Source organism: Schistocerca americana, chromosome 2 (assembly GCF_021461395.2).
Source record: "Schistocerca americana isolate TAMUIC-IGC-003095 chromosome 2, iqSchAmer2.1, whole genome shotgun sequence".
In the NCBI taxonomy this organism is placed as follows: Eukaryota; Metazoa; Arthropoda; class Insecta; order Orthoptera; family Acrididae; genus Schistocerca; species Schistocerca americana.
Window position 1 is genome coordinate 256,049,545 of NC_060120.1, and position 26,903 is coordinate 256,076,447.

The window sequence follows — 26,903 nt, forward strand, 5'->3', positions numbered from 1 at the left end:
TTATTGCAGAAGCTAACTGGTCTGAACACAATCTGATTCTTGAACAACTGTTACAAACTTTTCGTGCACAAGGACTCACAGTTAATCTTAGCAAATCGCACTTTGGCAAAACTTCTATAAAATTTCTTGGACATGTAATTTCAGGAGAAGGTATTGCGCCTGACCCGGAAAAACTTCAAGCTTTACGTGACATTACTGTTCCTACAACGAAAAAACAACTACGCAGGTTTTTGGGTTTAATTAACTTTTTTCGTAAATTTATTCATTACTCTACTTTAGACACCCCTAGATTATGTCAATTGACAGGTAAAAACACTATTTGGTCATGGGATAGCTAAGTGCAGTCTGAATTTGTCAATCTGAAACAAGCTTTGTTGAATGCACCACTTTTATCACATCCAGATCTTACTAGAAACTTTTCCATTGCCACCGACAGTTTTAACACCGCTTTAGGCGTACACATTCTTCAGGAAATGTTACAGAACTTGAAACATTATGTGTTGTATGGGCATTTACGAGATTTCGGCATTTTCTTTATGGAAGACATACTACCGTTTACACAGATCATAGAGCTATCCAGTTTTTACTTTCCGCAAAATTTACACACGACAGATTAAGCAGATGGAAACTTTATTTACAGGAATTCAATTTTACAATTGTTCACATTCCCGGTACACAAAATATTGTAGCAGACGCACTATCCCGTTCTCTCAGCAACAATCAGCAAGACATCGCAACCAACTTCTGCCAAGCAAATTCTAGCGTCATGTATATTCAACAAGTTGCATTCGAAAATTTTATTTCGGCATCATTACGAGACATAGCACAAGAGCAGAGTAAAGACAACGTATGGGAAGAAATTAAACACCTTTGACAAGATAGGAATAATGTTACCATCAGAAACCAATACACTGTACGCAATAACATTCTGTTTCGCCGCTCTCACTCTGACAGCAACAACTGGTTACTATGCATTCCTGACGAGCTTGTTAACAAATTAATTTGGTATACTCATTTAAGTTACGCACATTACGGAGCCAGAAAATGTTTTCTTATGCTGAGACAGAACTGTTATTTTGCCAACATGGAGAAACGTATACGACGAGTTTTGGCGTCATGTAAAATCTGCCAGAAAGCTAAGTCAGACACGACTTCACATATTCCTCCGTTACATCCCATTGTACCCGTTAAATTGAGACACATGGCCGTTGTAGACATTTTTGGTTCGATTCCCAGATCTAATAGAGGTTTTTGTTACATTTTTGTCGCTGTTGAACTCACTTCGAAATTTGTTACCTTCACTCCGTTATGCAAAGCTACTGCTAAATCTGTTTCGAAAGCATTTGTAAAACATTTTCAATTTCATGTAGGGCATGTATTGAAAGTAATTTCCGACAATGGACCACAGTTTCGATCTGCTATATGGACACGTATGTTACGAGCTAGAAACATTTCTCCGATTTATATATCCAAGTATCACGCTTCTTCGAACCCTTGTGAACGACTAATGAAAGGAATTGGTAAACTATGTAGAATATACTGCCATAAAAAACATATTGATCGGGATACACACATACTGTCATTCCAGGATGTAATTAACTCGATACCAAATGAATCTACTCTGCTATCTCCGACTGTTATATTGAAAAATGTTGAACCACCTAACAAAATTAAAGAATTAGTATCCTTTCCTACATCTCGTCGACTACGCCACCATGAAATAATTGACATTGCGCTCAACAACATCAAACGTGCCGCAGGGCGCCGGAGAAGACAGCAAAAACAGGTTTGTACACGCCGTGACTTTCACATTGGACAGAAGATATTAGTACGTACACACTATTTATCCAACAGAGGAAAGAGTAGATGCAGTAAATTTGAGCTTCTATACGCAGGTCCATATCGAATTCGCAGCATTCCTCACCCCAATGTAGTACACGTCGAAACTCTGAGAACCAGAAAAAGCAAGGGCAATCGCCATGTCTCCAATATTAAACTCTATTGAATGAACATACTTTATGATTTATCACACTGTAATGCCATTTCCTGATTTTTATATGACCACTTATGCAATTATATTTATATGAACACTTACTGATGATTATCATATTTTTTCTTGGCAAGTGCCCGGCAAGGTAAGGTTAGCAGATCGCTTTTCTTGTGGTTATATATCAGACCGTGCACATTTTTCATTTTTGGTGTATGTATGATTGTTTTCCTGTTTTGTTTGTATGCACTACGAAATCTTTAAGATATAACAAACACTAGTTGACATTGACATTTTGCCTTATGATATCTTAACATCTTGACTATTCTACATTTTTTGCTACTACATTATGATACTGTGTGTACATTTTTTGCACTTGAAAACTCTCTATGTTTTTGACATAATAAGTTTTCTGTCATGCTATGCTGTATGCTTAATTATATCACTAGAAACAAGTTTTTATTTAATGGGTATATGATTTAAATGCAAGATATTAATCCTTATTCATCATTTTCAGAAAGCAATAACGTGTAAAAGAAATAACTTAAACAAACCACAGTGGATTACTATGAAATGGGAATTTCACCTTCGGAATGAACGAAAGAAAATGCAATACCTCGTCATGAAGAGTAAATGGATCAGAATTAACAAGCATTAACAAGAATACACTATACACATCGTATGATAGCAGTTTTAACTAAATATTTTTCTTTCAGAATACGAGGCGATTGATGCAGGCTGTCAGACAGAACTACACGTCTTAGTTTTAGTGATGAAATATGCTAGAAATAAGAAACTTTATACTATGAATAGTTGTATGAAGTAAATGGTAATATGAATAATGAATAATGAAGTGTCTTTTTTGCAGACGATAATGAATGATGATGAATAGTTATATGAAGAATATGCTAATATGAATAATGAGGTTTTTCTTTGCAGGTGATGATAGGAATGAAGTTATGGTAATATGAATAATGAAGTTTTTCTTTGCAGATGAGGATAATGATGAAGTTTATATATTTACTGTTAGTTAAGAGATGCTATGTAGTTATTTAAGTATTTGTTGCAGTTCCTTTTGACAGTATGTCTTATGTCGCATGGTATAATGACTGAATGTTTTGGAATGGACAGCTAGAGTACATACATATTGAGTACACGTTTCATTACCTGTTAATTCCGAGTTCACTTCTTTTCAGCATAATATGCGTTTCTTCTTTCAGCTCAATAATCCATTTTGTATGTTTTCCAGGAGATGCTATTCATGAAATTAATGTGCTATAAGCAGTTAGTCATTAAACCTGTTCTAGTACTTGCATTTTTTTACCCATTTGTATGTGTCATTCATGAATGTGATCACATATACTCTACTTGTTCATAGCCTTGCTACAGCTGACTCATGACGAATGACGTTATTAATCGTTATTTCCAGCAATAAGTAAAAAGCAAATATTTTCATGCCCCAGCAATTAATTATCGATCCCAACGCAATGCATTGCTAGTACAAAAAAATGTATTACCAGTCCCAAATAATACCACTAGTTTAAGACGTATTTCTATTTCTAAATATAATGCAAATTTCTCAGATGTATTGAATCCATTATATCTATGTATTACTGGACCACAGACCTTGAGTAATAGTTACAGTGTGTTACATTTTACATATGTCCTATGCCACTTGAATGATGAGTTCTGAGTAATACTGAATGATGTTTTCTAACCACAGACCTTGAGTAATAGTTATAGTGTGTTACATTTTAAATATGTCCTATGTCACTTGAATGACAAGTTCTGAGTAATACTGAATGATGTTTTGTAATAATGCATAAATGCTATGCCAATAATTTCTGTAAATAATATTTTTGTTATACTCTATAAATGCTATGCCAATAATTAACTCTCATTTTGAATGATGACTTCTGAATAATACTGAATAATGTTTTATAAAACTATATGAATACTTTGTAACTGGCCAATGAATGGCACTGTTTCTTATATTTTAAATTTGTCTTATGTCACTTACATGATATTATGTATGAATACCAGTAGCTTGATGCTACACTGATTAACTCTTATTTTGAATGGTGACTTCTGAACAATGCATAAAAATGTTTGTAACTGGCCAATGAGTGCCAATGATTACTATAACTAGATGAATTATGTAAATGCTATGCCATTAATTAACTCTTGCTTTGAATGATCACTTCTGAACAATGCATAAAAATGATTTGTAACTGGCCGATGAGTGCCAATATTTTCTGTAATCAGATGACTTATGAATAATGTTCTGTAATACTCCATACATAGTACAGAAATGTTTAGTAACTAGGCAATGAGTGCCAACAATTACTCAAATCGGTTGATAGACTAGTGTAATTCTCAATGATGACTAGCATAAGACTTAATGTCCTTCACTTTCTGACCTAATTACCAGAAATATCCGTTTGTCCTGTCCATCCTCATGATCATGGAGCACTATATTTGGATTTTGCACTAATTCTACGTTGGTGAAAGAGTATGCATTCTGCAAGAGTGTGGTGTTGACACATCATGCTGTCCACCACCTTGAACGATGGAGATGTTATTATGGTCCCACTGTTTGGTGTACCTAATGTACTACCAAAATGATAACATTGAATATTAATACAACATTTCAGTGTCTTGGCTACACTGACTAATACTTCAGGGAAGAGACCTTCAGATTGTCTCACTTGGTGTTGTGCTTCTGTAGAAAGATATGGACTTTCAGTGCAGCTACGTGCAACCTACTGTGCTACATCCATGATGCAGTGTTCCCTTTCCTTTCCTAGTTCTTGTAAAATGGTAAAAAATATATACAGTGCGTGTGCACTTTATGTCATTTGTTAATCTGTTCTGTACTCATTGCGTATCCTAGTTCTTATAAAATATATACAGTGTGTGTGCACTTTATGTCATTTGTTAATATGTTTTGTACTCATTGCTTATACATTTTGTCATTGCTTGATATGTTCTGTACTCAGTGCATGTGCACTCTATTTCATTTCATGTTCTGCACTTATATATATGTATATACTCTGTGTCTGTAAACTTAGTTAATTAAGTAGATTATAGAAAAATTTGTTGCTCATGTCAAGTCCAATTGACTCACCATCGCTGCCAAATATTTGCCCCCGCAGTGGAGGGTCATGTAAGAGGTCCAAGCAGATGTAATTCCGATGTTTTGCTCATGCGCTGCCTGCGATATGCAAGGTATAAGAGAATCTCTGACCAGAGAGCAGTGTTGACTGCAGTAGGAACTGTGTAGCTGTAGCAGTAAGTTGTTGCTAGTCTGGAGTCTGCTCTGGTCTGGTCTTGTGTATCGTTTTGGCTGGCTGGGTCGCGGTGCAGTGATGTCGGAGCCTGAGTATTATTGTTTAAGGTAAAAAGCAGCCTACCGCATATGTAGTAATGTTATCTCAAGTCACATGTAAATGTTTTAAAAATGTCCTAATAATAATCCTTTTCATACAAAGTAATTTTTTAGCAACCATTCATTTCAATTTAAAGAATTTACTAATTTCTCCCATCCATGATCATCCCGATTGTTGCAAAAGAAAAAAATCAGTTGCTTCCTTTCATAAATGACAGATCTATCGCCCAGCATTGCACAGGGCTGTGCCAGAAAAATTTATTGTAAGAGCAGATATATATGCGTTATCCAGCGACTTCATTGAAGTAAGAATTTTCCTTTTTTCATTCAGAATGATCTTTCAGGGCCATGACGCAACACTGCTGACTTCCAAAATTTACCAGGTTAAATTCATAGTCAATTATTGAAAAGTCATAAGCGAGTGACAATTTAATTGAGAGGCTAGTTACATTGTATTATTACCAGGTTACTGATTTTATTTTTTTGTTGGGACGTTACACTGAATGTGAACGACATAATTATAATTTTACTGTTGAGAGGTTTAGGAATTTTTCTGTTTGGAGGTTACATTAAATGAGAAAAAATTTTGTGAGGAGGTTACACTTAAATTATTTTGTGGGGAGGTTACAACATGCATGGTACACAAGGCAAGCGTACCCTCATGAGGTATTATACCTTGAGATTACAGATTAAAACTGCAGAATGAAATGTATAACCGAAAACCTTCTCTATATCATTAAAATTCAAAAATATTTCTAATAATGTTTCAGTTACAAAAGGTAATCATTTCAATGCGTGTCATGTAGCGCTAAATTACTGTACTTCTTGCTGTAAGAAAATTCCTGTCACTGCTTAACGATAAAAATGTACCAAGTGTCGTAGTTATCGTCGTTCATAAACAAAGTTCTCCAAAAATCAATGTATTTACCTTGTCATATACAAAAGTAATGTGCTATGCGTATAAATGTCGTAGTTATTACGTTCATTGCCGTGACCTTAAGTCATAAGACGACGTGGTCGCAGCACTCAGAATTCACTTACATATTTTTTCAGTTTATGCGTCGTTATTTCCGACACTTTCGTTATTATATAACACGAAATACACTCTGTTCCACTGAAGACAAAAATCTTTTGCATTTCAGACACTTTTCTCAGGAATTATTTACTATATTAACGACCTACTAAACTCGCAACTTACACTCGGCGCCATCTTTTTTCGAAGTCTGTAGGTCAGTTAAGATTTGACAGTTTGTTTATACACTTCAACAAATTTACATACTTTGACACGTATAATCAACAGACAACAAATAAGTATGCCCAACATAAAATTAACACAAAATCGTCTCCCATCCAAAGCAAGTTCACATTACACTGCTTTACATAAAAATGTACATAATTTTTGGGCTACACTTACAGTAGATCTATACCAAAAATTGCGTGTTTGATGCACAAATGCAAATAATTTCGTACGATAAAATAATTTGTTGAAAGATTTTTACACTGCCATATAATACCATGGAATAATTTGCAGGTCACTAAAGCCTGTCTAGGCATGAAGTGCCATTTATGCAAAGACAGCGTGTCAGTTTTATTGGTGAAAAAAGAAAGACTAAAAACAAAGCTTGATGGCCTCAGAACGCTTGCAATGACCCTAGAATTTTTGCAATGTGTTCTCTGCGTCAGTTAAAACTTCATTTACTACCCAGACCACATATTACGAGCATAAGTACGGTACATTTGAACCTTCGGATCTTGGTAATGGATTATGATATCGAAAAAAGTTTCAAGGTTGCTAGAGAACATCAGTTTAAGAAAATATAGTATATAGTTCATCTATCTGATATGAATAGAAATTATGGAAGTGTCGATCCGCACAATTAGTATTTTTGGTACCCAAAACTCATGGCTTTTCGGGTATACCTTAATAACGGACAAGTATTTTCGAAAACGAGAGAATGGCGTTTCTCAAGAAGTGCCTGAAGAGTGTACAGTTAAAATTTGAGCCATTTTCTACGGTTAGTTATTTAGATAACGGCGTCCAACTGTGCAAAACCGATGAACAGCGCGGTTTTTTTTTTTTTGGCAGAGATTCGGTAAGTTTGAATCTCTGGGTCCCGGTAATGGATAACAATATCGAAAAAAAATTTCGACATTCTCTGAGAACATTATGTTAAGCACATTGGGCAAAAATTTCGACGATTTGCCATGAATAGAAATTACAAAAGTGGCAATCCCCACAACTGGTACTATTCGTACCCAAAAATCATGGATTTTTGTTTTTTTTCAGAAATCTTTCATGAACCAATGGTGCTATTATAAGCCGACTATCGAGCGCGTCGTTTTGGAATATATTGATAATAATAATATGTAGCTCATACCATATAGCACGTTGTAGAATGTGCTAAATGTGTGCTTCAATCGACACTCATGTGACACGCGTATTGGGTGTCACATAGCTGAGCGGACGTCCCTGAGACACTGGTAATCTTTGATTTACATGCAGTAATTTTATTCAGTTTTTATTTTCACGCACTTTTTTTACTGTGTGGACTAGAAGTGTTTAACAAGTCTTTAAGTTTTTGCGTGAATTTTAGTACTTAGCTGAATGTGTGAGCCGACTTTGTAGTGTAGTATAAACTAGTGGCAGCACAGCAGCAGAATGATATTATACAGGGAGTATCAAAAAGCATCATTCGATTTAAAAAAATCATAACCATTATGTTACTTGAGATATGTGTGTGAACAACGTACTGTTGGAAGGAGCAAACTCTCGAGTTTTACATGGTTCCCGCTAGGTAGCAGCCGTAGCAGCAGTTTGCGCCCGCTTCAGTTCTAGTAAAAATGGTGTCGTGACAGCAGAAAGAGTTTTGTGTTCTACGTTTTGCGCAGTGCAGGTCAGTAGCACCTATTCAGCGTGACTTTCGTACTAGGTATGGTGTGGATCATCCTACAGCACAGAGCGTTAGACGATGGCATGAACAATTCCGAGAAACAGGTTGTTTGTGTAAAAACAAATTGTCGGGACTTCCCCGAGTGTCTGACACAGAAGTCGAACGCATCCGCCGTAGTTTCACAAGTAGTCTGCAGAAATCTGTTCGCCGTGCAGCTCGACAGCTCAGCATGTCCCCGATGTCCATCTGGCGCGTGTTGCGTCGACGTTAACACATGAAATCATACAAAATTCAACAACTGCAAGCTCTTCGTGAAGGTGACAAACAACAATGTGTGGAGTTCTATAACTTCGTTCTTGGCAAATGGAGGATGACAGTTTTCTTCCACTCTTAGTATTTAGTGACACGGCATTTAAATGGAAAGAAAGGTGAACCATCATAATGTGAGAATGTGGGGTACGGAACAACCACATAAAGTTATACAACATGAGATGGTTTCTCGAAAATTTAGTGTGTTTTGTGCAGTTTCACTTGGAAAGGTGTATGGTCCATCTTTCTTTGCCAAGAACAGGAAGCACATATCTCGATATGCTTGAGAACTTTCTTTTCCCACAGTTAGAGACAGGTTCGAAAGACTTCAGTTGCCAACAGGGTGGGGCAACGCCATAATACCATCTGGAAGTGTAGGAACTTTTTAATCTAAGGATTACCGAACGGTGGATGACTCGCACTGGACCAAATGATGCAGCCTTACGTTACTGGCTGCAAGGCCACCAGACCTGACTGTATGGGATTATTTCTTGTGGGGGTTTACAAAAGACTGTGTTTATGTGACTCTGTTACAGGGGATAGTATGTCATGCGCAATTTCTTTAACAGTGGACAACTCCTTCCTCATATCATTAATTTGTGCAGCAACATTGTTACGCATCTTAGGGGTGGGGGGGGGGGGGCTTTTGTAGTTTTAATTCGACATAACTCACATTTAATCAGTTACCTTGAAGCATCTTGTTCCATTGACACTCCAGCACCAAACTGTTGTATAACAACATTTAACTCAGAGTCCAGCTTTTCATTAATATGCGCGTTTTTCTCAGATATCCGTCTCGTAATTGCATGAGAAAAATTCCAGTTTCATGCATCAAGCTTTTCTTTCAATTGCCGGCCGTTGTGACCGAGCGGTTCTACGGGCTTCAGTCCGAAACTGCAGTGCTGCTACGGTCGCAGGTTCGAATCCTGCCTCGGGCATGGATGTGTGTGATGTCCTTAGGTTAGTTAGGGTTAAGTAGTTCTAAGTCTAGGGGACTGATGGCTTCAGATGTTAAGTCCCATAGTGCTCAGAGCCATTTGAACCATTTTTGTCTTTCAATTTTACCTCTCGTTCAGCAGCTAAGCTGTTTACTCTCTCAGTTAACTGTTGAACAGTTTCTTTTAGGTTGGATTGTTTTGACTGTATTGAACCCAAATCATCTGATAATTTTTTTATATCAGCAGCAATATCCTGGTAAGCACTTTTTAGTTTGGAGATTTCTTATCTTAAGGCATCCTGATGGACCGAAAGGCGTCTTGCTTTAACGTAAGGAATCGAAATTTATATTCATCATTGCTTCTAATTATCTACACAGTTCCACGAACAGGTTTAGAGTGTGGCTATAATCCGTTCATCACAAGAATAAAACTGATGTAAACATCGCACTGTGTGTTCTTCCGCGTTTGCTGGAATCTAATTGGATTTCTATTTCACATGGGACTGCAGTCAAGCTCTCTCGAGTACTGTCAAGTTCGATACTAGGGGTACGTTTTGTGCTGTGCGTTCCGCGCACATCGACTTATCGATAATACGGGAGAACAGCTTTACCTGCGCATTTAACTTGGACAGCACTGGCCGGTCAGCTGGTACAGCTAGCATGTAGGACGCGACCAGCTGCAGTTCACACTTAAAAAGAGACGAGCGGAGGAGCAATACAGCTTCGAATGTCATTTAATTTTTAAGCAGAATGAAATAATACACTGCAAATCTGCCACAGTACGCTCCTTAGACGAGTAGACGAAAATCACAACACGTTATTGATTTTAGCTAACGTGCTATTGTAATTAAACACAAGAACGATGAATATTCCTGACTTAACCACAGGGTAATTTTTCTGCATAAAGTAACGTAAGAGAGTACTGAAGGATCTCACCGTATAGCTAAATATTAAAAATGTAAATGTCGTGTGACTAGGGCCTCCCGTCGGGTAGACCGTTCGCTGGGTGGAAGTCTGTCAATTTGACGCCACTTCGGCTACTTGCGCCTCGATTGGGATGAAATGATGATGACTAGGACAACACAACACCCAGTCCTTAAGCGGAGAAAAATCTCCGACTCAGCCGGGAATCGAACGCGGGCGCTTAGGATTGACATTCAGTCGCGCTGACCACTTTTTCCCCCAGTTTATTGGTCATAACATTCTACAGTAGTACATAATTTTCAATTGACATTTAAAAGTAATAAAACAAACTAAAATTAATTACGCAGCTACCGGGGACGGACACCTAGATGTTGAAGCGATTGGTGTTACTTACAGTCAGCCGTCTGATAATCTCTTAGCTCCTTCCTTATCCGAATCCGAGGAACACATTTCGGTTCTGGAGGTGTGACCTGCTACGTTGATAACGAACCTATCAACAACAGAATCCACGAAGCTAGCCAGGCACCGCATTTTCTCGTCTTCTTTTATGACGAGCCGTTTTGTATCCCACCAGCGGTCGGAAGTGACGTGTGAAAAAGCTGTGTGCGTTAGTTCCAGTACGTCTGGCAGCGTAACAGTCTAGTTACTTCTCGGGCCAAATCCCACAGCTTGGCTCCATATCAGTTCTGTTGGGTTCCTATTGTAATGGTACAATATCAAATGTAAAAATGCAGCATTTGTATGATGTGCTCGGTGCTGTGAAAATTATTGTCTTTCATGTTTCTACGATGCTCATCTACCTCTGTGGTATAAAACGATGGATATAGTCCAAATAATGAGGATTTGGTTTTTCATTTTTGCCTTAAAAATTAAATTGTTATGTTTTCTTAATTTAAACAATTTTTATGAACAGTCTTCCATAAAACATTGATAATTAAGAATTTGTATTTGAAATGGATGCAGGAATTTCGAGTTCAATATGTAACACGAAACAAGAAGACGTTCATTATTCATAAAATTGATGAGTTTTATAATTACAAGAGATAGGTATTTCAAATTTAACGAAAAAGAAGTAATGCTGCGGAGTCCTGAACCAACGCACGAATAACCGCATTAAGTTTACATTTCATTACGCTGCCGACTGCGCTATACGTTTCTTGTAAGTTACTTTATCAACTGCAGTATATACATCGCTGGGAAAACGTCACAGGCGATTATCTCCGTAAATTTGTGAAAAACATTAAGAACAGACTATTTCTCGGGACTTTTTAACCGTGTTCCACGCGCATGTTTTACCACAGAACAGAAAGCAGCCTCAGCCATTTTAGTACCGCACATTAACAGCGCGACAATCAGAGCACAACGCTGCAGAGGCTGTGACTGTACACGATTTTTGAAATAAAAGCTACATAGTTAAAGCGTGAGTAAGAAAAACGCTCATGGCTTTTAATACATTTGAATATCTTAAAGTTTCATATAACGTAACTTAGTAATAAGATATCTAATACATACACTACTGGCCGTTAAAATTGCTACACCACAAAGATGACGTGCTACAGACGCGAAATTTAACCGACAGAAAGAAGATGTTGTGATATGCAAATGATTAGCTTTTCAGAGCATTCACACAAGGTTGGCGCCGGTGGCGACACCTACAACGTGCTGACATGAGGAAAGTTTCCAACCGATTTCTCATACACAAACAGCAGTTGACCGGCGTTGCCTGGTGAAACGTTGTTGTGATGCCTCGCGTAAGGAGGAGAAATGCCATACCATCACGTTTCTGACTTTGATAAAGGTCGGATTGTAGCCTATCACGATTGGTATTTATCTTATCGCGACATTGCTGTTAGCGTTGGCCGAGATCCAATGACAGCTAGCAGAATATGGAATCGGTGGGTTCAGGACGGTAATATGGGACGCCTTGCTGGAGCCCAACGGCCTCCTATCACTAGCAATCGAGATGACAGGCATCTTATCTGCATGGCTGTAACGGATCGTGCAGCCACGTCTCGATCGCTGAGTCAACAAATGGGGTCGTTTGCAAGACAACAGCCATCTGCACGAACAGTTCGACGACGTTTGCAGCAGCATAGACTATCGGCTCGGAGAGCATGGCTGTGGTTACCCTTGACACTGCATCACAGACAGGAGCGCCTGCAATGGTGTACTCAACGACGAACCTGGGTGCAAGAACGGCAAACCTTTTTTTCACATGAATCCAGATTCTGTTTACAGCATCATGATGGTCGCATCCGTGTTTGGCGTCATCGCGGTGAACGCACATTGGAAGCGTGTATTCGTCATCCCCATACTGGCGTATCACCTGGCGTGATGGTATGGGGTGCCATTGGTTACACGTCTCGGTCACCTCTTGTTCGCATTGACGGCACTTTCAACAGTAGACGTTACATTTCAGATGTGTTACGACCCGTGGCTCTACCCTTCATTGGATCCCTGCGAAACCCTACATTTCAGCAGGATAATGCACGACCGCATGTTGCAAGTCCTCTACGGGCGTTTCTGGGTACAGAAAATGTTCGACTGCTGCCCTGGCCATCACATTCTCCAGATCTCTCGCCAATTGAAAACGTCTGGTCAATGGTGGCCGAGCAACTGGCTCGTCACAATACGCCAGTGATGAACTGTGGTGTCATGTTGAAGCTGCATGGGCAGCTGTACATGACTCAATGACCAGGCGTATCAAGGCCATTATTATTATTGTTCTGGGTACTGATTTCTCAGGATCAATGCACCCAAACTGCATGAAAATGTAATCACATGACAGTTCTAGTATAATATATTTGTCCAATGAATACCCATTTATCATCTATATTTCTTCTTGGTGTAGCAATTTTAATGCCCAGTAGTGTAAGTAGGACCTACTTCCAAGTGCGTAACAACACCAGTGTGTGTGTGCTATGGCTTCTGACCAATCATCGCGTTAGTGTTTGTTTACATCAGGTTTATTCTTATGATGAACGGATTATAGTTTGTGGAATGAACTCCTCACACTCAGCTTCTGATTCTGCTTCGCCAGTTGAAGGTTCTGCATTATCAGTTGACAGATCAGCAAGTTCATTACCATTGTCATGAGATTTGTTATCACTATCTTCTGTAGATTCAATATTTATACCTATTTTTAACGCACTACAGATGGCTGATATTGTTTTAATGAATTTTGTATGTCCGTTTTTACAGCAAACCAAGACTGAAAGCATGAATTTTCAACAAGAGATTACCAATCTGAGAAAACAAGATAGTAGCGCTATTCCATATTGCTCACATCATGTGCAAAGTCAGCCATCTTTTTTATGTTAATTTCATGAATTTTATAATTAATTGACAGTTAATGGGCCATGAAGTATCTACCTAATTGACATAATTTTATAACAAATGCTGAGAGGGATGGACAATGATATCCTTATACTATGTGCAATGGTGTATTTTAGATCATTCTCAAAATATTGGTATCATAATATTTTATTTGGACTGTTTTATGAATTTTTTATTTTTAACTTTCCTTTTATATATATTGATTATTTATTTTCTTTCTTGACTTTAAGTTTTCTAGTTGGCACATATATGAAACATGAAAAAGAATAAAAGTTATAGTTGCATGATGACAAAATTTGTATGAACAGGAAACTCAACAAAATTACATTTAGGTCTTGATCAGTGATTGACACTTGAAGTGGTTCCTTTCGTATAAACTGATCAATTTTCCAATTTGTAAGATATCATAAAGCCTCAAGCAGAGAGATTCAATCCAAAGGTGATAAAAAAGAGGAGTGTGCTATTGTCATTTGTAATTAAAATTATTGTGAATACTGATTATTTTTACCTCAGGTTAAATCATATTCATTAACTTTAATAGACCGAATGAAAATTAGCTTCAGGTCAAATGGTCAGTATTGGTTAATGGAATACTTGGCGGCAGGTGACTGTGTAAGTAGTTAATGTTCGTATGAAAAAATTATTCTGTAAAAGTTAATCGGACTTTGATTGAAGACACAGTCTTGATTTTATTACAATAAAATAACTAAGGATAGAGCGCTTAAGACACTTGATCAATGCATCACCAAACAAGTTGCTTCCAGTTTAATATAAAGGCCAGAAATTGATTGCCATATGTAATTAAAGCAGAAAACTGAGTGGTTTGTTGTGTTACAGAATAATATCGGTTTAAAATGCAACATTCCAATTATTATTGGCAAAAATGTAGATCTAGTACAACTTACATCCGTATTGTGTCGATACCAGTAGAAGAGCAAAAAGACAATCTAGTGGCGTATATTTTTCAGACGGAACCATTATCAGAGAACAAAGATTGATATAACATCAGTGTGTTAAGGAAAACTTTGGCTTTTACATAGGTACAACGAAAAGAAACAGTTTTTTACTGTTTATTCAATAGTATTGATGTAAACTTGCAGACCATGAGGAGTCTGGGATAGCAATCAAATATGTTGTATTGTGAGAATGTGACGTAAGATTCACTACACCGACATTTAAAACTTTAAATAAATAAACGATTCACGAGTTTGTTAACTGACATTGTGGTCAAGGGAGAATGAATGCTTCGGTGTAGGTAAATGCTGAACTGTGTAGAACAATTACCTTCAGACAGCAATACTGATGTAGAGGCAGTGAAGTCCTCTCTCTCTCTCTCTCTCTCTCTCTCTCTCTCTCTCCATGCATAATGAACAATTGATTGGTTCATCCAGAAGAAAAGTTATAGTTGGGACTGTTAAATAAACTTTAACATTGGCAACTCTACCAAACCCACGCGATTTTAGATCTTATGATGTTATGTTTTGTTGAGTGCATACCTGTCTCTGTTTGCGTAATCATTTATATATTTTTCCTCAGGAAGTAATTAGCATATTTATATATTTCTTAGACTTTTATACGATTGTGTCACGTGCCCCTAGCATACCTTCCTGAGAGGCGGTTCTACAATCGGCACCTCTGACCATACTGAGTGTTTGATTGCTAAATACGAGTACATGGGTTGCATCCTTGCCTGGGGCGAAATCTGCTCCACTGACGAGCCACCTCTCGTCTGCATAGCTGCTGATCACATTTGATAAGCAACATGCATATCAGTGCGATGTGCAAACGCATTGTAACAGACGATATTACTCATTTTTCACAAGGGAACTGATGTTTAAGGAACTCTAAGAACTGTGGATTGTTTTAAAAACTGGTAACTTCCATGTAATGTAATTTTTATGTCAGCAAAATCAGTTGCAACTGAAATGAACATTGTAAATAATAGAAAAGTTGAACGATCAGTAAATGTTTTTCGACGTAGAAGGCTCCGTCCCAACTGACTATCAAAAAATTATAAAAGACCCTCAATTCTGTGACAGATTCTGCTTAGGACTTACTTCAGCTGTAGACTTTACTGAGCCGACCAGTTGAAATATATTGTAAAAAGTATTTCAGAGCAAAAATTTAATTTATCATTGTGAATGTAGCTATGCAGAATGCGTGTAACTACCCAGTAAAAAAAAAAGAAAAAGAGATACTGTGATATTAACTGCAGTTTACAGTTCCTCATCACGGAATTATTCAAGAACGGAAAACGACTGTAATCTAAAACTGTGATTAACTTAAAATGTGGGGTACAGGAGTTCGTAATCTTATCTAGGGTGGTCGAATTTCAGAGTTAACGTTCATATTATTTTATTTGGTAGTTCAGAGAACCTACTGTCAATTTTAAAGATTCAGATTATTTAGTTAACAGCGCAACAAATAGGAAGCTTACCCAATGCCAACAGCCACCACATAAGTTGGGTGTTATTGTCATATTGAATATTAGCACTCGGAACTAAAGCACAATTACTGCTACTCTCTTAGTAGTCATATATTTGTAATTGTGCCTGGCAAGCGCTTTTATACATTTGTGGGAACTAAATGCAAAGTAACGGCACTGAGAAGTGATCTCTCTTTAGAGAGGACACTCTCAGACACTGCTGCGTGGGAGACATTAGGGTCTATGCCTTCTTGGAATAAAGTGCTATTATTCCGCTACACCGTTGCGTGTCTCTATTGTATTGTCCCCTATACTGTACGGGACTACACCGCAATGATCGACCATGAGTGCAACACTACATCGTACAGTGCTCCACAGTCAAACTTCCCACCAAAGCTTCCAGATTTTCGCTTAGATCAGACCATAGTGTGGTTCACGACAGTGGAAAGCATCCTTGTCGCCTATAATACAGCCAAATTCGTAACGCTCGTAACAAACCGGGGGGAACATGCTGATGTGATTAGCGACATTATTTGGCACCACCTACAGAAAATACATATTCATCAACAGATCAAAGCTACTATAATATAGGAGAACAATTACAACATGTAATACACTCTGAAACGTCAAAGAAACGGGTATAGGCATACGTATTCAAATAACAGAGATGTGTAAACAGCAGAATACGGCGCTGCGGTCGACAGCGCCTATACAGAGTGTAAATTTTAAATTGACAAACCAGAATAACTCGAAAAATAAGCTTCACACGAAAAAATGTGTAGAATCCAAAGTTGATTATTTTAGAGGGGGACATCTGCTGGTGCTAAAATTAGCCCGACACCCCCACCCTCCTGGGGGTGGGGCGGGAGGCCACTTAGAATTTCTAATGGGAACTCCCATTTTTTATTGCAGAATCAGATTCTACATAAAAAACTACTTACATTTTATCTTAAATATTTGTTTTGATTCTTGGTATTTGGCGCTGTAATGCAAGAAAAACCATGTTCTCATTTTTGCTTGGAAAATGGTTACGGATAAATAAAAAATACTTATTTACTTTGTAAGTTTCGATTCGCTAAAACTAAAACTCTCCCTCCTTCCCCGATAGGGTGGGGTTTGAGAGAGAGGAATTAGAGTTTTACAAATGTTGACCCAAATGTTATTTTTTCAACAGATTCGGATAAGTTTTATTTGCTTTGTGGTCATGAGGCCACACAACTTTTAATTATCAAACAAATCATCTGACTAACTAACTAACTAACCAAACATCCTACTTACTACCGAGTGAACTCATTAACTAAAAAACTAACTGATTCACGAACCTAATTATTTATTAAATTCGGAGTAATCACTCTTGTTTGTCGAGAAGTCTCACAACTGGGGTGCTTGCTTAATCTGAGTCTTTTAGTTTCGGGTGAAAAAAGGTAGAAAACGGTATTCATAAATTTATTGACTTATGTCACACTGTTCACACTTTTATTTTATTTCGGAATATCGCGGCTGTTACGTCGTTTACATTTTTAGAATTATGTACGATAATCGATATCCCACTCAGCCCTGATCGATAATCGATGCTCTTATCCGGCCCTTGCTGATGAGCGGCGTAATGTTTCGGAGTGCCGCCGATAGGTAGCGCAGGGACGAGAAATTCGCCCTTTGTCGTTATAAGACTGGGATTCAGAAATTAAGAGTATTAATGCAATAAACGCACTGTATCTTTTACCAGTCTGAGCATTCAGACAGCAGTACATCGTTTATGACGATTGTCTCTTGGGCGACTTATGTTTGATTGCATTTGTCTGACGGCGTTCGCGGCTTTTGCTCGCTACCAGTCGCGTTTGACGCGGAGTTAGTATTGCTAGTAGGAATTACGCCGAGCGGGCCGCTTCTCGCACAGAGAAATTCTAACCCTGCCTTTCTCGACGCCCCTTATCTTTCCTCTCTTGAGATTAATAGGTGGCATATGTCATTATGAATTATTAGTTTTGGGTGAAAAAAAGGTAGAATCGATATTCATAGATTTATTGACCTAAGCCACATTGTTCACACCTTTATTTTATTTCGGAATATTGCGGCTGTTACGTCGTTTCGTTTTTAGAATGCCTTCGTTGGATAAGCACCTGCCAGCAGCAAGTCGTATATTCTTAGTTCACTTATTTGTTACATCGTTTAATTCTTAATTTGTTTGCGTATTGTTGGGTACTTGCATTGTTTAATTCATAAATTTCGGGCGTATTATAGTGTTTGAGAGTTGTAACAGCACGCTTTAGTACCTGAATAGTGTAAATTCTCGTAGTCGTCTGTTTCTGTTTTGGACGGCTAGTGTCGGTTGGTCACAGCCAGTGTGCTCCCTGCCGCCGTTGGACAAGCAGCTGCCAGCAGCAAGTCGTATACGCTTAGCTCACTTATTTGTTACATAGTTCAATTATAAATTTCTTTGTGTGTTTTTGGGTACTTGCATTGTTTAATTAATAAATTTCGGGCTTATTATTGTATTTGAGAGTTGTAGCATCGCGTTTTGGTACCTGAATAGTGTAAAATCGCGTAGTGTCCTTCTGCCACCGAGCAGTGTGTCAGCAGTGCGCAGGTAGCAGCATTACTGCATTTACTAGGCAATCTTGTATTTTAATAACCGTTTAATATTGTGTCGAATTGTTTGTACTCTCTGTAGATTAGTTCAGACGTTCTTTGCACAACATTATTTAGCACAGATAGGGACTGCGACTGCTGTGTTCGGATGCGGGCTGAGTTGGCATCCCTACGCTCCCAGCTTTAGGCAGTGTGGGCTTCGGTCACACAGCTTGAGGCTGTTGACAATGGGCATCACTGTGGGGGTCCGAATGGGGTTTTGTTGGGGCCGGCCAGCTCGTCCCACGCATCCCCTGATCAGACTATGGCTGTGGCTGCCCGGGATACTGCCCACATTGAGGCTGACCCCTCACCCGTGGTAGAGTGGGAGGTCGACTTGAGGTGTGGCAGGGGGCGAAAGACATTCCAGAGGGCTGAATGGAAGGCCTCTCCAGTTTGTCTGACGAACCGGTTTCAGGCTCTGTCTCCGGCTGATACTGATCTTCGGCTGGACATGGCTGCTTGTCCTGTTCCAGAGGTTACCCCTCAGTCTGCAGGATCTGGGCAGTCGCAGAGGGTGGGCTTACTGGTAGTTGGGAGCTCCAATGTCAGGCGCGTAATGGGGCCACTTAAGGATATGGCAGCAAGAGAGGAGAAGAAAACCATTGTGCACTCCGTGTGCATACCGGGGGGAGTCATTCCAGATGTGAAAAGAGTTCTTCCAGATGCCATGAAGGGTACAGGGTGCACCCATCTGCAGGTGATCGCTCATGACGGCACCAATGATGTGTGTCGTTATGGATCGGAGGAAATCCTCTCTGGCTTCCGGCGGATATCTGATTTGGTGAAGACTGCCAGTCTCGCTAGCAGGATTAAAGCAGAGCTCACCATCTGCAGCATCCTCGACAGGACTGACTGCAGACCTTTGGTACAGAGCCGAGTGGAGGGTCTGAATCAGAGGCTGAGACGCTTCTGCGACCATGTGGGATGCAGATTCCTCGACTTGCGCCATAGGGTGGTGGGGTTTCGGGTTCCGCTGGATAGGTCAGGAGTCCACTACACACAGCAGGCGGCTACATGGGTAGCGGGGGTTGTGTGGCGTCGACTGAGCGGTTTTTTAGTTTAGATGGCCTCGGGCAAGTACAGAAAGGGCAACAGTCTCAAAGGGTGCGGGACAAAGTCAGGACATGCGGGGACCACGCAGCAATCGGTATTGTAATTGTGAACTGTCGAAGCTGCGTTGGTAAAGAACCGGAACTTCAAGCGCTGATAGAAAGCAGCGAAGCTGAAATCGTTATAGGTACGGAAAGCTGGCTGAAACCAGAGATAAATTCTGCCGAAATTTTTACAAAGGCACAGACGGTGTTTAGAAAGGATAGATTGCATGCAACCAGTGGTGGCGTGTTTGTCGCTGTTAGTAGTAGTTTGCCCTGTAGTGAAGTAGAAGTGGATAGTTCCTGTGAATTATTATGGGTGGAGGTTACACTCAACGACCGAGCTAGGTTAATAATTGGCTCCTTTCACCGACCTTCCGACTCAGCAGCATTAGTGGCAGAACAACTGAGAGAAAATCTGGAATACATTTCACATAAATTTCCTCAGCATGTTATAGTCTTAGGTGGAGATTTCAATTTACCAGATATAGACTAGGACACTCAGATGTTTAGGATGGGTGGTAGGGACAGAGCATCGAGTGACATTATACTGAGTGCACTATCCGAAAATTACCTCGAGCAATTAAACAGTGGAGATAACATCTTGGACCTACTGATAACACAGAGACCCGAACTTTTCGACTCTGTAAGCGCAGAGCAGGGAATCAGTGATCATAAGGCCGTTGCAGCATCCCTGAATATGGAAGTAAATAGGAATATAAAAAAGGGAGGAAGGTTTATCTGTTTAGCAAGAGTAATAGGAGGCAGATTTCAGACTACCTAACAGATCAAAACGAAAATTTCTGTTCCGACACTGACAATGTTGAGTGTTTATGGAAAAAGTTCAAGGCAATCGTAAAATGCGTTTTAGACAGGTATGTGCCGAGTAAAACTGTGAGGGACGGGAAAAACCCACCGTGGTTCAACAACAAAGTTAGGAAACTACTGCGAAATCAAAGAGAGCCTCACTGCAAGTTTAAACGCAGCCAAAACCTCTCAGACAAACAAAAGCTAAACGATGTCAAAGTTAGCGCAAGGAGGGCCATGCGTGAAGCGTTCAGTGAATTCGAAAGTAAAATTCTATGTACCGACTTGACAGAAAATCCTAGGAAGTTCTGGTCTTACGTTAAAACAGTAAGTGGTTCGAAACAGCATATCCAGACACTCTGGGATGATGATGGCATTGAAACAGAGGATGACACACGAAAAGCTGAAATACTAAACACCTTTTTCCAAAGCTGTTTCACAGAGGAAGACCGCACTGCAGTTCCTTCTCTAAATCCTCGCACAAACGAAAAAATGGCCGACATCGAAATAAGTGTCCAAGGCATAGAGAAGCAACTGAAATCACTCAACAGAGGAAAGTCCACTGGACCTGACGGGATACCAATTCGATTCTACACAGAGTACGAGAAAGAACTTGCCCCCCTTCTAACAGTCGTGTACCGCAAGTCTTCAAGAAGGGTCGTCGAGCAGATGCGCAAAACTATAGACCTATATCTCTGACATCGATCTGTTGTAGAATTTAAGAACATGTTTTTTGCTCGTGTATCATGTCATTTTTGGAAACCCAGAATCTACTATGTAGGAATCAACATGGATTCCGGAAACAACGATCGTGTTAGCCCCAACTTGCTTTATTTGTCCATGGGACCCAGAAAATATTAGATACAGGCTCCCAGGTAGAAGCCATTTTCCTTGACTTCCGGAAGGCGTTCGATATCGTTCCACACTGTCGCCTGATAAACAAAGTAAGAGCCTACGGAATATCAGACCAGCTGTGTGGCTGGATTGAAGAGTTTTTAGCAAACAGAACACAGCATGTTGTTCTCAATGAAGAGACGTCTACAGACGTTAAAGTAACCTCTTGCGTGCCACAGGGGAGTGTTATGGGACCATTGGTTTTGACAATATATATAAATGACCTAGTAGACAGTGTCGGAAGTTCCATGCGGCTTTTCGCGGATGATGCTGTAGTATACAGAGAAGTTGCAGCATTAGAAAATTGCAGCGAAATGCAGGAAGATCTGCAGCGGATAGGCACTTGGTGCAGGAAGTGGCAACTGACCCTTAACATAGACAAATGTAATGTATTGCGAATACATAGAAAGAAGGATCCTTTATTGTATGATTATATGATAGTGGAAGAAACACTGGTAGCAGTTACTTCTGTAAAATATCTGGAAGTATGCGTGCGGAACGATTTGAAGTGGAATGATCATATAAAATTAATTGTTGGTAAGGCGGGTACCAGGTTGAGATTCATTGGGAGAGTCCTTAGAAAATGTAGTCCATCAACAAAGGAGGTGGCTTACAAAACACTCGTTCGACCTATACTTGAGTATTGGTCATCAGTGTGGGATCCGTACCAGGTCGGGTTGACGGAAGAGATAGAGAAGATCCAAAGAAGAGCGGCGCGTTTCGTCACAGGGTTATTTGGTAAGCATGATAGCGTTACGGAGATGTTTAGCAAACTCAAGTGGCAGACTCTGCAAGAGAGGCGCTCTGCATCGCGGTGTAGCTTGCTGTCCAGGTTTCGAAACGGTGCGTTTCTGGATGAGGTATCGAATATATTGCTTCCCCCTACTTATACCTCCCGAGGAGATCACGAATGTAAAATTAGAGAGATTCGAGCGCGCACGGAGGCTTTCCGGCAGTCGTTCTTCCCGCGAACCATACGCGACTGGAACCGGAAAGGGAGGTAATGACAGTGGCACGTAAAGTGCCCTCCGGCACACACCGTTGGGTGGCTTGCGGAGTATAAATGTAGATGTAGATGTAGATCTTCCTGTGGAAGAAAAACTTGAGATGGGGTATATTTATGGAGAAAGTGGGAGAAAATTTGACGATGCAGTCGCGCTCTGTGTGCAGCGTTTTCCTGCCCAAGTACGATCACGGTCCTCTGTTGTTCGAGTTATTAAACAATTTACTGCAGAAGGCAATGTGAATCAGAAAAAAAGAACCCGTGCAGCTACTGTTCGTGGAGAAAACAATCAAGTGGTAGTCTTAGCTGCTGTGGCTCATAATCCACATGCGAGCACAAGAGAATTATCGAGGCAATCAGGAATTTCACGCATGAGTGTTTGGAAAATCCTGAAGCTCCACAAATTTCATCTATACCATGTATCCATGCATCAGAAACTACATCGTAATGACTTCCAAAACAGTCTAACGTTTTGTCACTGGGCAGCTCAGCGGATGCAGACATAGCAAAACTTTTTTGTCAGAGTACTTTTCTCCGATGAGGCAACATTCACAAACCATGGCGACGTTAATCGCCATAACATGCATTACTGGAGTTAACAAAACCCATACTGGATTCGAGAAGTCATCCACCAGAGACCTCGGTCAGTTAATGTTTGGTGTGGTATAATTGGCGATAAAGTGATCGGTCCATATTTTATCGACGTTAATTTGAATGGCAACAAATATCGGAACCTACTTGAAAATGAACTGCCAGGTCTACTTGAGCATCGAACTTCGACAAAACATGACGTTTCAACATGATGGTTGTCCAGTGCATTATTCATTAGTAGCGCGCGATGTACTAGATGGACTTTACCATGGTCGCTGGATCGGCAGGGCAGATTCTGTGAATTGGCCACTCAGATCGCCTGACCTTACCTCGCCAGATTTTTTTCTTATGGGGTTATCTGAAAGATATCATTTATCAGGAAACGCCTACCACTCGCGAAAACATGAAGCAAACAATAAAAGAAGCTTGCGCTGCAATTACACCAGACATGTTATCAAGATGTGTGCAGGGATTTACAGCACGAGTCAATAAATGCATCGAAGTTGGAGGTCATCACTTTGAACATTTGATTTCATACAACGGTGAGGTGCAAGGGATTTACGGACAACAAGCAGGCAAAGTGAGAGGCGAGGGGACTCACTGGAAACAAGCACCCCGAAATTCATTTACTTGCAAGCACTTGCAAATAATCAACAATAAAACCAAACCCAATCGTTCCTTTTCATGACCATCAAATCTTAAACGGAAATACGTTCATCTTTAGTTAGCGAGTGGGTTAGTCTTTTCCTCAGTTAGTCTTTTACTTTGTTTACTCTGTGAGTTAATGAGTTCACTCGTTAGTAAGTAGAATGTTTGGCTAGTTAGCTAGTCAGATGATTTGTTTGATAATTAAAAGTTGTGTGGCCTCATGACCACAAAACAAACAAAACTTATTCGAAACTGCGGGAAAAAATAATATTACGGTCAACATTTGTAAAACCCTAATTCCCCTCTCTCTCTAACCCCGCCCTATGGGGAGGGAGGGAGAGTTTTAGTTTTAGCGAATCAAAATTTACGAAGTAAATAAGTATTTTTTTATTTATCTGTAACCATTTTCCACGCAAAAATGAGAACATGGATTTTCTTGAATTACACCGCCAACTACCAAGAATCAAAACAAATGTTTAAGACAAAATGTACGTAGTTTTTTTATGTAAAATCTGATTCTGCAATAAGAAATGGGAGGTCCCATTTGAAATTTAAAGTTGCCTCCCGCCCCACCCTCCAGGTGCTGGGCTGGCAGGCTAATTTTAGCACCAGCAGATGTCCCACTCGAAAATAATCAACTTTTGATCCTACACATTTTTTTCGTGTGAAGCTTATTTTTCGAGTTATTCTGGTTTGACAACTTAAAATTAACACCCTGTAAAAGACAACAAGTGTTTGACGCAGTTATTACATCGGTTACTGCAGCTACAAAGGCAAGTTTTCAACATTTAAGTGAGTTTGAACGTGGTGTTGTAGTCGGCGCAAGAGCCATGGGACACATCATATCCGAGGGAGCATGGAGTGGGGTTTTTCCCGTACGACCATTTCACGAGTGTACCGTGAATATCAGGAATCCGGTAAAATGTCAAATCTCCGACATCGTTGCGGCCGGAAAAAGATCCTGCAAGAACAGGACCAATGTCGATTGAAGACAATCGTTCAACGTGACAGAAGTGCAATCCTTCCGCAAATTGCTGCAGATTTCAGTGCTGGGCCGTCAACAAGTGTCAGCGTTCGAACCATTCAACGAAAAGTCATCGCCTTGGCCCGTCAACGCCCACACTGGATTGTTGATGTCTGGAAACATGTTGCCTGGTCGGACGAGTCTCGTTTCAAATTGTATCGAGCGGATGGACATGTGCTGGTATGGAGACAACCACATGAATCCATGGACCCTGCACGTCAGCAGGGGACTGTACGAGCTCGTGGAGGCTCTGTAATGGTGTGGGGCGTATGCAGTTGGAGCGATATGGGACCCCTGACACGTCTAGCTTCTTCTCTGAGAGTTGATACGTACATAAGCAACCTGTCTGATCATCTGCAACCATTCACGTCCATTGTACGTTCCGACGGACTTGGACAATTCCAACAGGACAATGCGACACTCTACACGTCTAGAATTGCTGCGGAGTGTTTCCAGGAACACTCTTCTGAGTTTAAACTCTCTCCAGATATAAACATTATTGAGCATATCTGGGATGCTTTGCAGCATTCTTAGGGATTTATGGGCAGCCCTGCAGGATTTGTGGTGTCAGTTTCCTTAAGCGCTACTTCAGATATTAGTCGAGTGTATGCCACGTCGTGTTGCAGCAATTTGCGTGCTTGAGGGGCCCTACACGATATTAGGCTGGTGTACCAGCTTCTTTGCCTCTTCAGTGTACAATGAACATTTGATGAACAAGATACCGTATCAACTATGGCACCAATTAGGAACTTCAATCAACCTGAAATTAATCCGTGACCATACATTATGGACATTGTGAGTAGCCGAACTCCAACCTCAAGGTCAAGTTGCCATGAACACGAACGAGTGTGAGTCATCTGATGATAAATTGGCGGACAGAATTTTCACTGTGGTGCAACACAAACAGTGCATTAACTTAATTGATAAAAATGCCACTGCACGCAGCCAGCAGCACCAGCCTCCCCGTCACAGCTTCCTGCACCCACTGAATCGATGCGACTGTGTCTGACAGCTGCCTACCCCGCCGACACAGGCTCCTCCTGGAACAATGACCTCTATTCAGCAGGGAAAACACAAGAAACAATTGGGAACCGTGGCCCACCGGATACTAGCGAGCCTCTGTTGCGCTTGCGCCTTAAACGGCTCGTTGTCATACCCAACAATACAATGCTAAGATACACGATTTGGACAACCGTAAATAAACGCTAAGGTGTATGAGTGTGGTTTCATAATAGGCGAGTGCTCATTGGCCAGTTGAACTGTGTTGTCTGACGGTAAGTACGCCAGCGTTTATCACCACTTGTACCTGAGCTTCAAGAAAAGTGCGGACGTGCACACCAATGAGCCCTGCATCTCTGCAAGTAGGTTAAGTCTGGGACTGGAGAATGTGGTTGGCCAACACGTACTGTGAGCTCAAACTAGGCATTATTATTTTTTCTAAATATTTGAAGCCAGCTGTAGTAATTAAATACACACTAAAAAAAAAGAAAAGAAAAGAAATCGACGCACCACGAAGGAATTATCTAAATCGGTAGACGTGACCTACATAATAAAAGGGAGGGATTAAAATTTCAGAAAAAATGGACGTATTTTCAAGAGAAAGACCTTTACAAATTGGGCAAGTCAGTAACGCGTTGGTACACATCTGACACTTACGCAAGCAGTTGTTGGGCTTGGCATTGACTGACGGCGCTGTTGGATGTCCTCCTGACGTTTATGGTGCCTAATTCTGTCCGACTGGTTCGTTGGATCGTCAAAATGACGAGTTTGCTGGAAGGCCCTGCCCGTAATGCTCCATACGTTCTCAACTGGAGAGACACCCGGCAAACTTACTGTCCAAGGTAAGGCTTGTCAAGCACAAAGACAAGCAGTAGAACCTCTCGCCGTGTGAGGCACGGCATTATCTTGTTAAAATGTAAGGCCAGGATGGCTTGCAATGAGGGGAAACAAAACGGGACATAGAATGCCGTCGACGTACCGCTGTGCTGTAAAAGTACCATTGATGACAACCAAACGG